We start from the raw sequence: 12,432 nt of genomic DNA, 5'->3' as shown, positions 1-12,432 counted from the left end.
ATAGATCGACCGGTGGATTCGTTATTCACCCCAGAGCAACGGGGGGAGGTGCCGGGGTTGGCCGTGCTTACTCGGGCGCAGAGCTGAGTAAAGGATTCAGACTTGGCAAGCGGACTCCCAGAAGCTTTCCGCGCGAGGGTAGCTGAAGCCGCGTGCCGGGAAGAAAAGGACCAAAAGCTTCCTCAAACCATTACTCGCCGGGGGGAGTTGTGGTTTCATGGGGTAAAATTGTATATTCCAGAAACGGTTAGGAGGGAAGCGTTAGAGATGGTTCATGGAGCAAAAACTGCAGGACATTTGGTTTTGTTAAATCTTTGCATTTGTTGAGGCATCAGTTTTGGTGGCCAGGCAAGAGAGCGGATATGGACCTTTTTGTACGCAGCTGCCCCACCTGCGCAACTTCTAAAAGGCTCATGGGGAAAACCCCTGGACTTCTTAAGCCCTTAGAAGTCCCGTCCGTTCCCTGGGAAGTCATTGCCATGGACTTTATTACAGATCTCCCCCCCAGCCAGGGAAAGACTGTACTGTGGGTGGTGACAGACTTGTTTTCTAAGCAAGTACATTTTGTTCCATGTTCAGGCTTACCAACGGCCCAGAAGTTGGCATGTATGTTTGTTACTCACGTGATGAAATATCATTTGTTTCCACGCAAGATAATTTCCGACAGAGGTTCACAATTTGTAGCTAAGTTCTGGAAAGCGTTTTTAAAACTCATGGGGGTGGAAAAAGGGTTGTCTTCAGCACATCACCCTCAGACGGATGGACAAACGGAACATGTTAATTCTGTGTTGGAATGCTATTTACGCTATGTGAACTACCAACAGGATGATTGGGTAGATTTGCTGCCTTTTGCAAAATATGCTTACAATAATGCCCCTCATTTGTCCACAGGGTATAGTCCATTCCATGTGGTAAATGGCAGGGACTTTGGACCCTTTGGAAACGTGGATGTACTCCAGGAAGAAGGGGTCGAAAGAGAAGTGGATGATTGGGTACAGGTGGTTCAAAACACGTGGCCATGGCTTCAGAAGAATCTGGAGCGAGCTAAACGCAAATACAAAGAACAAGCGGATAAACACCGTTCTTGGGGGGTGGGATTTTAATGTGGGGGACCAGGCCTATTTGTCCACTAAACATTTGCAGTCCCTGAGACCATGTAAGAAATTAAGTGACAAATATGTGGGTCCATATACCATCACCAGAGTGATCAATGAAGTGGCTGTGGAGCTGGCACTACCCAAAGCTCTCAAGGGCATGCACCCGGTGTTTCACATCAGTCTCCTCCAACCATATGTCACAGCTCCCCAGTTCCACCCTGAACCTAAACCTGAGGTGCCAACAGTGGTGGGGGATGAGATGCATCTCGAAGTGTCTAAGATTTTGGATTCCAAACTGATGAAGGGAAAGCTGTTTTATTTGGTCCGTTGGAAGCACCTTGGGCCAGTGCATGATGAATGGGTGGCGGCTCCTCACGTCGCAGCTCCTCGCCTGGTTCGGCAATTTCATGAAAAGTACCCCCAAAAGCCTCGCCCTGCCGCGGATGTGGGAGGGGGGTCTTAAGGGGGGCAGAATGTCAGGGTCCTGACTGTCTTTTCAGGATCCTGACTGTCCTGTGCTTGGTTCTGTCATGTGGGTTCGTTTCTCTGTGAGGTGTGTAACTGTCAAACAGGTTCTTGACCTGAGTTAGGCCCATTGCTGTTCTCATGTCTCGTTTAAGTTTTGTTTCTTTGAACTGTTCAAGCAGCCCCCTCTCCCATCCTCCCTCCCGGCTCTGACCTTGAGCCCCTAGCAGGCCTCTCAGTATTATGGCTGGTTCATTCCCTTGCTTTCTACCAGGCGCCGTTATCTTATGGTTCCCAAGCTGCTTAACTCTGCACCTGGGTGGGTGTCATGCTTAAAGTTATGCTTTGTAGTTTTGGCCGCCATTAGCAGCTTTGTCTCCGTAGATTGCTTATGCTGTATACCTTCAAGCTCCTCAATAAAGATTGACCTGCTTCAACTCAACCTGTTTGAGCAAGTGACTTTTTGGGATTGCTGAGGGCAGCTCAAGAACTTCAAATTAATCCTCTGATAGCTCCTGCAGGAGGAGACCGAGGATCAGATCCGGAGCACCCAGAGGGTAGTCAACCGGCAACGGCGCGAGGGAAGGAGGAAGGCCACCAGAGCCTACCTTTTGAACCAATATGGTCATTTGAGCAATGTTACCGGCGGGGATAAGCCGGAGGAGGAAACCCATCTAGCCCAGGAGGGGACTTCCCTGCTAACGCAGCTGGTCGCACATACCGCGGCTCTCGAGGATTTATTAGACAGCCCTTTTTTATGGGCCGCTATGGCGGAAGGCTCCGGGGGCAGTGGCCGCTTTCAGTTGGAGGCGAGGAACACTGCCACCAAAATTGTGTTGTGCATCATGGAACTATCAACGCAGTCAGCCACGGAAGCTCAAGTCCAGCAACTGTTACAATCAGACTTTGGGTCGGCTTCTGGGGACGTGGTGCGGCAAGTGATGCCGCTTCTTACTAACCTGGAAGAAGTGAAGTTGCTTCTAACTCCTCTTTTGGAGCAACTCCTTAGGGACACCGCCACTGATCAAGCAGCAGAATTAGGAGCAGCACTGGCTAAAGCAGAGGCCCGACGGTGGAAGTGATAGCTGCACGGACTAAGGTGCTGAACGATGCGCGGGCAGCCGAAACAGCCAAAGCTGCAGCAGAAACCCCCACTGGATTGACAAACCTTGGGGCGCGAGCTGAAGATCCTGGGCGGCAGGGTTCGGGACAGGGACCGGGAGAGGAGGGCTTTTCGTTTTCGCTCTCTTCCGATCGGTCCTTTTTGGCCCTTCCAAGACACCTAGCTCGTCAACAACGAGCTACCGTTCACTACGCCCTGATATAAGACATTTGCGAATACCCGGGCAAGGAGGATTCGGACCGGGAGGATGCAGAGGACTGGAATGGTCCTTTTGAAGTTTCTCAAGGTTGGTATGGAGGAGAAGCTACTGAAGACTGGAATACCCAATTTGACGTTTCTCAGGGCCGATGCGGAGGAGGACCAGCAGATGAAGTTTCTCGTTTGCACTCCCAGAACCGGGAACTACAGCAACAAATGGCTCAAATGCAAGAGCGAATTGATGTTTTGTGCCGTGAGTTGGGACGGCGGCAACAGCCTCAAGTGACTCCCCAACCAGCAGTGCCGCTGCCGCGGTGCCACCGCCAGCAGTACCGCCGCCGGTTATCCCTCCACAGGAGCACCGGTTCCCCCGGGGGGACCCGAACCAGGTTGTCCCTGAGTACAACCAGTAGGGCATGGCCCACAAGCGCCTCCACCGGGCCTGCCGGGGTGGCCAGGAGGACTTCCTCCACTGTGGCAGTACCCACCACCTCATCTGCATGCGTCTCTAAAGGATCTACGAGTAACTTTTAATGGCTCCGCAGAAGCTCTCCCCTATTTTTTGCACCAGGTAGACAGCTTTATGAGAGAGCAAAGACCGTGGTTTCCCACTGAAGACAGCATTGTGCGATATTTGTCCTCCCTTCTGCAGGGAGAGGTGGCAGATTGGATGATCCAACAGTTCGATTCACAGGCCAGATCCATACAAACCCTAAATGATTTTATGTGGGAGCTGCGAAGGCGATTCGAGGATCCCTTTCGGAGTAAAAAAGCTAAAGCCGCCATTCTTCAATTGCGCCAAGGCACCAAGTCCGTCCGGGAATATGCCGGCGAGTTTCAACGTCTAGCCAGCAGAGTTACAGACTGGAGTGAGGCCACCCGAATGCAATACTTTCACGAAGGATTGCATCATGAAGTACTGTGCTGGGCTTATATGCAAAGGGATCCACCTAACATCGAAGAGTGGGTTCTGCTTGCTGAGGAAGTGGAAAGCCGTCGGCAATCCCTCTCCCTCTCCAGACGCAGAGTGAAAGAAGCGGGCCCACGGCAAGAACAAGCCGCCCCACTACCACAGAGACCCACTGCCCCTGTTTCGGATCGGGTTAAACGTTTTCAGAAGGGAGCATGTCTCGTTTGTGGAAAAATGGGCCACTTCACTGCAACTTGTCCTTCGCGTCCCATACGTCCTAGTCCAGACCCACGGTCGGAAGGACACCCCCGAAGCAGTGGCGATAACCAGGGCAAAAGCTCGGTGCCAAGCGGGCGCAAGCCACAAGCCGCCCTCCACATGAACACCGAAGTTGCTCGCAAAGAGCCATCAGCATCACTTCCCGACCCATCGGAGCTTCGGATTACAAATAACGACCCATCAGGGTCTTGGATTACAAATACCTCTGATCCCCCCGACGTTGAGACCCTTTCTTCGGAGGAGGACGAGACCTGAGGGTCGCCAGTACTAAACCTCGTCCCAACTCAAGACCAGGCAAAAAATGGGCAAGGTCTGCAGTGAACGGAGCACCACCGCAGACCGAGGCGCCCGAGCCACCCACAGCTCCGATAATGGTGAGAGAAGTTGAAGACACTGTGTTTCTTGATGTGATATTACAACACTATAAGGGCCCCCCCTAATTGTCAGTTAAAGCTTTAGTAGACTCTGGGTGTGCTCGTACCCTAATCAGTGAAGACACCTTCAAAGCCCTGAAAGTGAAAGCCATCATCCTACCCCAACCCATTCAATTCGCCCAGATGGATGGTAGTGACTTTAAGGTGGGGCGGTTGACCAGCAGACAGAGTCGCCACGGGAGTGGGGAATCACTGGAAGCAAATTCACTTCACCAGAGTGCCCGGCATCCGCTATCCAGTGGTCTTGGGAGTGAATTGGCTTTGGGGACACAGTCCCACTTAGATGGGACAGCCAAAGATTCGGCAGCCAAAATGCTCGAATTCACCCAACCACAATGCGAACGTCACCTAAGAGAAGTGGCCGTTCAAAGTCCTGCCTTGACGGCAGGAACTACTGATTTGCAATTACCTCCCGAATACCGAGATTTTGCAGATGTCTTTGATGTCAAGGAGTGTGATGTACTACCCCCCCACCGCGAAACGGACTGTGCTATTGAGGTGGTGGGGGGAGAACAACTAACAAAGAGTAAGATTTATCCAATGAATCCCAAGGAAAAGACTGTACTCAAAGACTTTATTGACAAAAATCTGGCACGGGGCTTTATCCACCCCTCCACTGCCCCCCATTGCGCCCCTGCTTTCTTTGTGCGCAAAAAGACAGGCGACTTGCGACTGTGTATAGACTTTCGCAAACTCAATGCAGTTACCCAAACCAATTGTGAGGGTCTGTATGCCTGGCCTTTGGTAGGCCTTTACCTTGTATGCTTTCCCCCCCCCCTGGACTCGTAAAAGCAGTCCAGGTCTCTTGACTTTCCTTGGTTCAGGCGCAGCGTTGGAATATCTCTCCCTCTTCCCACGTCCCCCTCCCTTGCTCTAACTGATTCCCTTCCACCACTGTGGCCTTGGTGGGTAGATAGTACTAACAAGCTCTGAGTTCTTTTGATGTTTTGTACCATGCACAATTATCTCGTAGGTTCCCATAATACACGTTTGACATCTGCTTCCCTGTAGGGGTTATAATTCTGTCTTTGTGAATTTGGTTTCACTTGCAACTTTTCCAGTGTAAGACTTGTACCACCTGAAGCTTTCAATAAAGATCCTTGTTTCTGCATGACAGTCTGAGCAAGTGGTTTTATGGAATTTGCACAGGGAGGTCAGGAATTCTCACATTAAGTTGCAAGTCCTTGCCGCGTTGACCTGCTCCTGTACCGTTCCTGGACAGCTATGGCAGGCAACGGGGATGACAATGGCAAGCCAAACGACGACGACAAGAAGGACGATGCTGTACCCAAAAAGCCTGATCTACCCCCTTCGGAAGGGAAGTTGACTGGGAAGACGCCCAGTGGAGCCGACTCCAGGTCAGGTTTGGGAACAAAGTCCAAGCAAACTCGCTTGGAGAGCTGGCTGGAAACTCCCAAGCATTGGTCGCTCTCGAAGAGCGACGCGCAGTCAAGACGGACTGTGGTTCACGGGTTGGGGTTCGAGGATGATCCCGCCCGAAAGGAAGCCCTGCTGCTTCTCCAGATGGATGAGGAGCGGCTGCGCTGGCAGACTGAGCGCCAGGAATTACTGGAACGGATGGATACTATGCAAGCAGTGATGCTGGAGATGGCCCAAGCCATGGATGAACTGAAAGTTCAGGCTCCACCCGTGGCTCCGCCGGACGGAGGATGACAGCCACCCGCGGCCCCTGCACCTCCCATCCGTCCCGCTCCACCGGCTCGCAGAGATTTGAAAATCACGTATGACGGGTCGAGTGACCAGCTAACGTTTTTTATGGTGCAAGTGGACGTTTTTATGCGCGAACAGGCCCGGACCTTTGCTTCGGAGGACTCCCGGGTCCAATACGTGGCTTCTCTCCTACAAGGTGAGGCGGCCGCCTGGATGGTACAGCAGTATGAGCTCCGCTCCCCGGTCCTGCGCAGCCTCGATGACTTCATGGTCGCCCTTCGACACCGCTTTGAGGACCCGCATTTGGGTGAGCGAGCAAAGACTGCCTTGCAACAACTGCGCCAAGGGACTAAATCTGTTACGCAGTATGCAAGCGAGTTCCAGTCGCTCTCGAGTCGAATTTTGGATTGGAGTGAAGCTACCAGGGTGCAGTGTTTCCGCGAGGGGTTGAATCCGGAATTGCAACACTGGGCTTTCATGCAGGGCAACCCTCCCGATGTTGAAGGTTGGGTTCGCCATGCCGCTGACATCGAAAACCGAAAGCAACTGCTGCTCCTGTCCCGACAACGCACCGGACGAGAGACCAAGACCCGTGGAGACAGACCCAGCGGTCCGAAGGACTCTCGACCCCCCTCGGGGGGAGGACCCTCCATGGCCGAACGCCGCAAACGCTTTGAGAGCGGGGTCTGTCTCGTTAGCGGGGGAAAAGGACACTTTGCTTCTCAATGCCCTTCACGACCCGGACGTCCGGGACCGACTCGTCCGGCTACGACCGAACCTGAGAAGTCCCCTCCCGAGGGGCAACCTCGCCGCCGGGGCGGCGCACCGACACCGAGCCGACCAAGCGCGCCCTCGGCCTTGCACGCCCGCACCGAGGTCGAAGCCTCGGACTCTGCCGGCCCATCAGGGTAACGGATTACAAAGGAAGCCTTTGACTCATAGGAGTCTCGGATTACAAATACCACAGCTGCTTCCTCCAGCGAAGAGGAGGACTGGGACCTGCCGGCAAAAAACGCCGTCGGTCTGCTGTAAGGGGGGCTCCTCAGCAGACCGCTCCAAACGTTGTGCACGGAGCTCCACTAATGGTAAGCGCTCAAGAGGACAATGTGTATGTAAAGGTCAATCTTTCACTGCCAAAAGGGGGCCCCACGTTAGAGTTTACGGCCCTAGTTGACTCGGGTTGTGCCCACACCATGATGAGCGAAGAGGCTGCCCAACTATTGCGCGTTAAGCGAAAGCGGTTACCCGAACCCATCCGTTTTTCCCAGATGGATGGCAGTGACTTTAAAAAGGGACCTGTAACTCACCGCACCGCAGCAGTCGTCATGGCTATAGGGGAGCATTGGGAACGCCTTTATTTTACCATTGCCCCCATCGTCGCACCTATTGTGTTAGGGATGAATTGGTTGCTAGGGCACAATCCCTCCATAGACTGGGTTGAGCGGACGCTCACCTTTCCCCGCAACCCGTGTGAACTTCATGATAAAGACCGAGTACTGCACACTCCCGCAGCCGCCCTCGTAGGGGCCCCTTCTATCGGACTTCCACTGCCCCAGCTTCCCAAAGAGTATTCCTAGTTTGCCGATGTGTTTGACGTGCGGGAATGCGACGAACTGCCCCCCCACCGGGAAACGGACTGTGCTATCGAGATAGTGGGGGACGGCAAATTGTCCAAGGGGAAGGTCTACCCCATGAGTCCTAATGAAAAGGCGGTGTTGCGAGACTATTTGGACACCAATTTAGCACGGGGCTTTATCCGCCCGTCTAAGGCTCCATACTCGGCCCCCACCTTCTTTGTCAAGAAAAAGACGGGAGACTTGAGACTGTGTATTGATTTTCGTAGACTGAACGCAGTCACTCAGTCTAATGCATACCCCCTCCCTCTCATTCCAGACCTTCTCGCACAGTTGAAAGAGGGCCGAATCTTCACCAAATTGGATTTGGTGGAGGCCTACCACCGAGTCCGCATACGAGAAGGGGACGAACCAAAGATTGCCTTCTCCAGTTGTTTTGGAATGTTTGAGTATTTAGTGATGCCGTTCGGACTTTCGGGGGCTCCGAGTGTGTTCATGCAGTTAATTAATGAAGTGCTTCATGATTTATTGTTTCGCGGTGTGGTGGTTTTCTTGGACGATATTCTCATTTATACGAAAACCATGGAGGAGCATGTACAATTGGTGCGCGAAGTGCTGCAGCGGTTGCGCGAGCACAAACTGGTTGCCAAGGTTTCTAAATGTGATTTCCACCAACCCTCCATCACCTTCTTGGGGTACGTAATCTCCCATCAAGGCTTGGAAATGGATACCGAAAAGGTTCGGGCGGTAATGGAATGGGACCCCCCCACCACGGGCAGACATTTGCAGCAATTTTTGGTTTTGCTAACTTTTACCGGAACTTCATCCCCAATTTTGCCCAAGTTGCGCTCCCCCTCACTTCGCTCCTGCGCACGAAAGGGAAAGGAGCGGGGGCCACCTTGCCCTCGGCTCGGTTGCAATGGACTTCGGACTGCCAGCAGGCTTTCGATACGTTCAAGCTGCTTTTTTCGTCCGAACCCGTTCTTGCGCACCCTGATTGTGAAAAACCTTTCGTGGTTCAGGTCGATGCCTCTGACGTAGCCATGGGGGGGGGGCTCTCTTGCAACGGGACGAGAACGGTCGGCTGAAACCTTGTGCCTATTTTTCTAAAAAATTCTCCCAATCCGAAATCAACTGGGCCATTTGGGAGAAAGAAGCCGCTGCTGTTAAACATGCCCTCACCATTTGGAGGCATTTTCTGGAAGGGGCGGAGACCCCTTTTGAGGTTTGCAGCGATCACAAGAATCTAGAGGCTTTAAAAGGGGCTAGAAAGCTCACCGCGAAACAGATTCGTTGGGCACAGTTTTTCGCCAAATTCCGCTTTGTCCTGAAACATGTGCCAGGGAAGGACAATGTGTTAGCGGATGCTCTTTCCAGGCTTCCCCAGTACCGCAATGACTTTGATCGGCCGGTGGATTCCCTGTTTACCCCTGAACAGAGAGGGGAAGTCTCGGGACTCGCAGTAACCACCCGATCCCAGTCCCACCGCCAGGATGTTCCTCCCCTCAAAGGAATCCCGGAGGCCTTCCAACAGCGACTCCGGGACGCCTCTCTGAGGGAGGCGGATCAGCAGGTTCTCCCCGCACAGCTCGACCAACAGGGCTCCTTGTGGTTTCAAGGGGGCAAGCTTTATGTCCCCGAGGTACTCTGAAAAGAGGTGCTGGGACTGGTTCACGGGGCCAAACTTGCGGGGCATTTTGGGTTTGTAAAGACTTTGCATTTATTGCGGCGTCAATTTTGGTGGCCAGGTATGAGAGCCGATGTGGAGTTGTACGTGCGCAGCTGCCCCATTTGCGCCACGGCCAAAAAACGGATGGGAAAGCCTCCCGGACTCTTAAAGCCTCTGGAAACCCCGACCATGCCCTGGGAAGTGATCGCCATGGATTTCATCACGGATTTGCCCCCAAGTCGGGGAAAAACTGTACTGTGGGTGATAACAGACTTATTCTCCAAACAGGTTCATTTTGTTCCTTGTGCGGGACTACCATTGGCCCAGAAGTTGGCTAAACTGTTTATTAATCACGTGGTGAAGCATCATTCGATTCCGAGGAAGGTCCTCTTCGACAGAGGGGCTCAGTTCGTAGCCAAATTCTGGAGGGCCTTCCTAAAAGTCATGGGGGTGGAAGAACAAGGACTCTCTTCAGCCTACCACCCCCAGACCGATGGTCAGACCGAACGGGTCAATGCTGTTGTAGAATGCTATCTAAGGTGTTATGTCAACTACCAGCAGGACGATTGGGTGGACCTACTGCCTTTTGCTGAATATGCCTACAATAACGCCCCCCATTCCTCCACAGGTTTCAGTCCTTTTCACGTGGTTTATGGAAAGGACTTTGGACCCTTTGGTTCTCCTAACATCACTCCTGAGCTTGAGGGGGTGCAGGAGGTTCAGGATTGGATACAGGTAGTGCAGACCACTTGGCCCTGGCTGCAAAAGAACCTGGAGAGGGCCAAGCGCAAGTACAAAGACCAGGCCGATAAACATCGGTCTCCGGGGTGGGAACTCAAGGTGGGAGGGCAGGTTTACCTTTCCACCAAGAACCTACGGTCACTTCGGCCCTGCAAAAAACTGAGTGACAAGTATGTAGGTCCTTTCCCCATCACCCGGGTGATCAATGACGTCACGGTAGAATTGGAACTCCCCAAGTCTCTTCGTGGGGTGCATCCGGTGTTCCATATCAGCCTGCTTAAGCCGTACGTCGCTGCCCCTCAGTTCCACCCCCTGCCTAAGTCTGAAGTTCCTACAGTTGTGGGAGGGGAATCGCATCTTGAAGCTTCTAAAGTGTTGGACTCTAAACTGAAAAAGGGAAAGCTGTTCTATTTGATCCGCTGGAAGCACCTGGGGTCCGCCCAGGATGAGTGGGTGACTGCTCCCCATGTGGCGGCTCCCCGTCTGGTTCGAGAGTTTCACTCTGCCTATCCTGACAAGCCTCATCCGCCCGGACTCGGGGGAGGGGGGCCTTAAGGGGGGCAGAATGTGAGGGTCTGTATGCCTGGCCTTTGGTAGGCCTTTACCTTGTATGCTTCCCCCCCCCCTGGACTCGTAAAAGCAGTCCAGGTCTCTTGACTTTCCTTGGTTCAGGCACAGCGTTGGAATGTCTCTCCCTCTTCCCACGTCCCCCTCCCTTGCTCTAACTGACTCCCTTCCACCACTGTGGCCTTGGTGGGTAGATAGTACTAACAAGCTCTGAGTTCTTTTGATGTTTTGTACCATGCACAATTATCTCGTAGGTTCCCATAATACACGTTTGACATCTGCTTCCCTGTAGGGGTTATAATTCTGTCTTTGTGAATTTGGTTTCACTTGCAACTTTTCCAGTGTAAGACTTGTACCACCTGAAGCTTTCAATAAAGATCCTTGTTTCTGCATGACAGTCTGAGCAAGTGGTTTTATGGAATTTGCACAGGGAAGTCAGGAACTCTCACACCAATGCCTACCCCATCCCTCACATCCCAGACTTATTGAGCCGAAAGAAGGGCGCATTTTCACCAAACTGGACCTGGTGGAAGCGTATTATCGCATCCATATACGGGAGGGGGATGAGCCATTAACTGCCTTTTCTAGTTGCTTTGGGATGTTTGAATACCTTGTGATGCCCTTTGGCTTAAAAGGAGCTGCCGGAGTGTTCATGCAAATGATCAATGAAATCCTCCATGACTTGTTATTTAAGGGGATGGTGGTTTACTTAGATGACATTCTCATCTACTCCAAAACCTTGGATGAGCACGTTGCTTTGGTCAAAGAGGTTCTGTAACGCCTCATAGACAACCACCTCTATGCTAAGGTTTCCAAGTGTGAGTTCCATAGAGAGGAGCTAACATTTCTGGGCTACAGAATTTCGCATCATGGGTTAACTATGGACCCTGACAAAGAACAGGCAGTGATAAACTGGGAACCACCAACCACTCGCAAACAGGTGCACAGATTTCTTGGTTTTACTGGGGTTTCCTCAGCAATTTTTCACAAGTGATGCTTCCTATTACTGATCTCCTGAAAACCAAGGGGAAGGGGGTTGCGGCTACCCAACCTTCCGCTTAAGTAGACTGGACCCCGGAATGTCAGGTAGCCTTCGAGACTTTGAAATGTTTATTCACAACCGAGCCAGTGCTGAAGCATCCGGATTGTGACCACCCGTTCATTGTCCAAGTGGACGCTTCCAGGGTTGCCATGGGAGGGGCCCTCTTGCAAGAAGGGGAGGGTGGCCGGTTGCACCCCTGTGCTTATTTTTCAAAGAAATTTTCCCAATCTCAACTCAATTGGCCTATTTGGGAAAAGGAGGCAGCAGCAGTTAAACACGCGTTAACAGTCTGGAGACATTTCCTGGAAAGTTCTGAAACTCCCTTCCAGGTGTGGACGGATCACAAGAACCTTGAGGCCTTAACTGGGACTCACAAACTCACAGCAAAACAAGTTAGATAGGTGGACTTCTTTTCCCGATTCCATTTTGTGATCAAACACATCCCGGGCAGGCAGAACCTATTAGCTGACGCTCTTTCCCGACTTCCACAATACCCAGTTAAGGTGGAACACCCCACCGAATCCCTATTTACTCCAGAGCAAAGGGGTATTCTGCCCACCTTGGCAGTTCAAACACGCGCCCAAGCGCAGCAGACCCAGACAGCTAATAACTCCTCTTCGCCCACTGGGGGGGCAACCCCTCTCGTTCCTCCGCCATCACTC

This window comes from Euleptes europaea, chromosome 21 (genome assembly GCF_029931775.1).
Source record: "Euleptes europaea isolate rEulEur1 chromosome 21, rEulEur1.hap1, whole genome shotgun sequence".
Classification (NCBI taxonomy): Eukaryota; Metazoa; Chordata; class Lepidosauria; order Squamata; family Sphaerodactylidae; genus Euleptes; species Euleptes europaea.
This window is presented reverse-complemented; position numbering follows the sequence as displayed.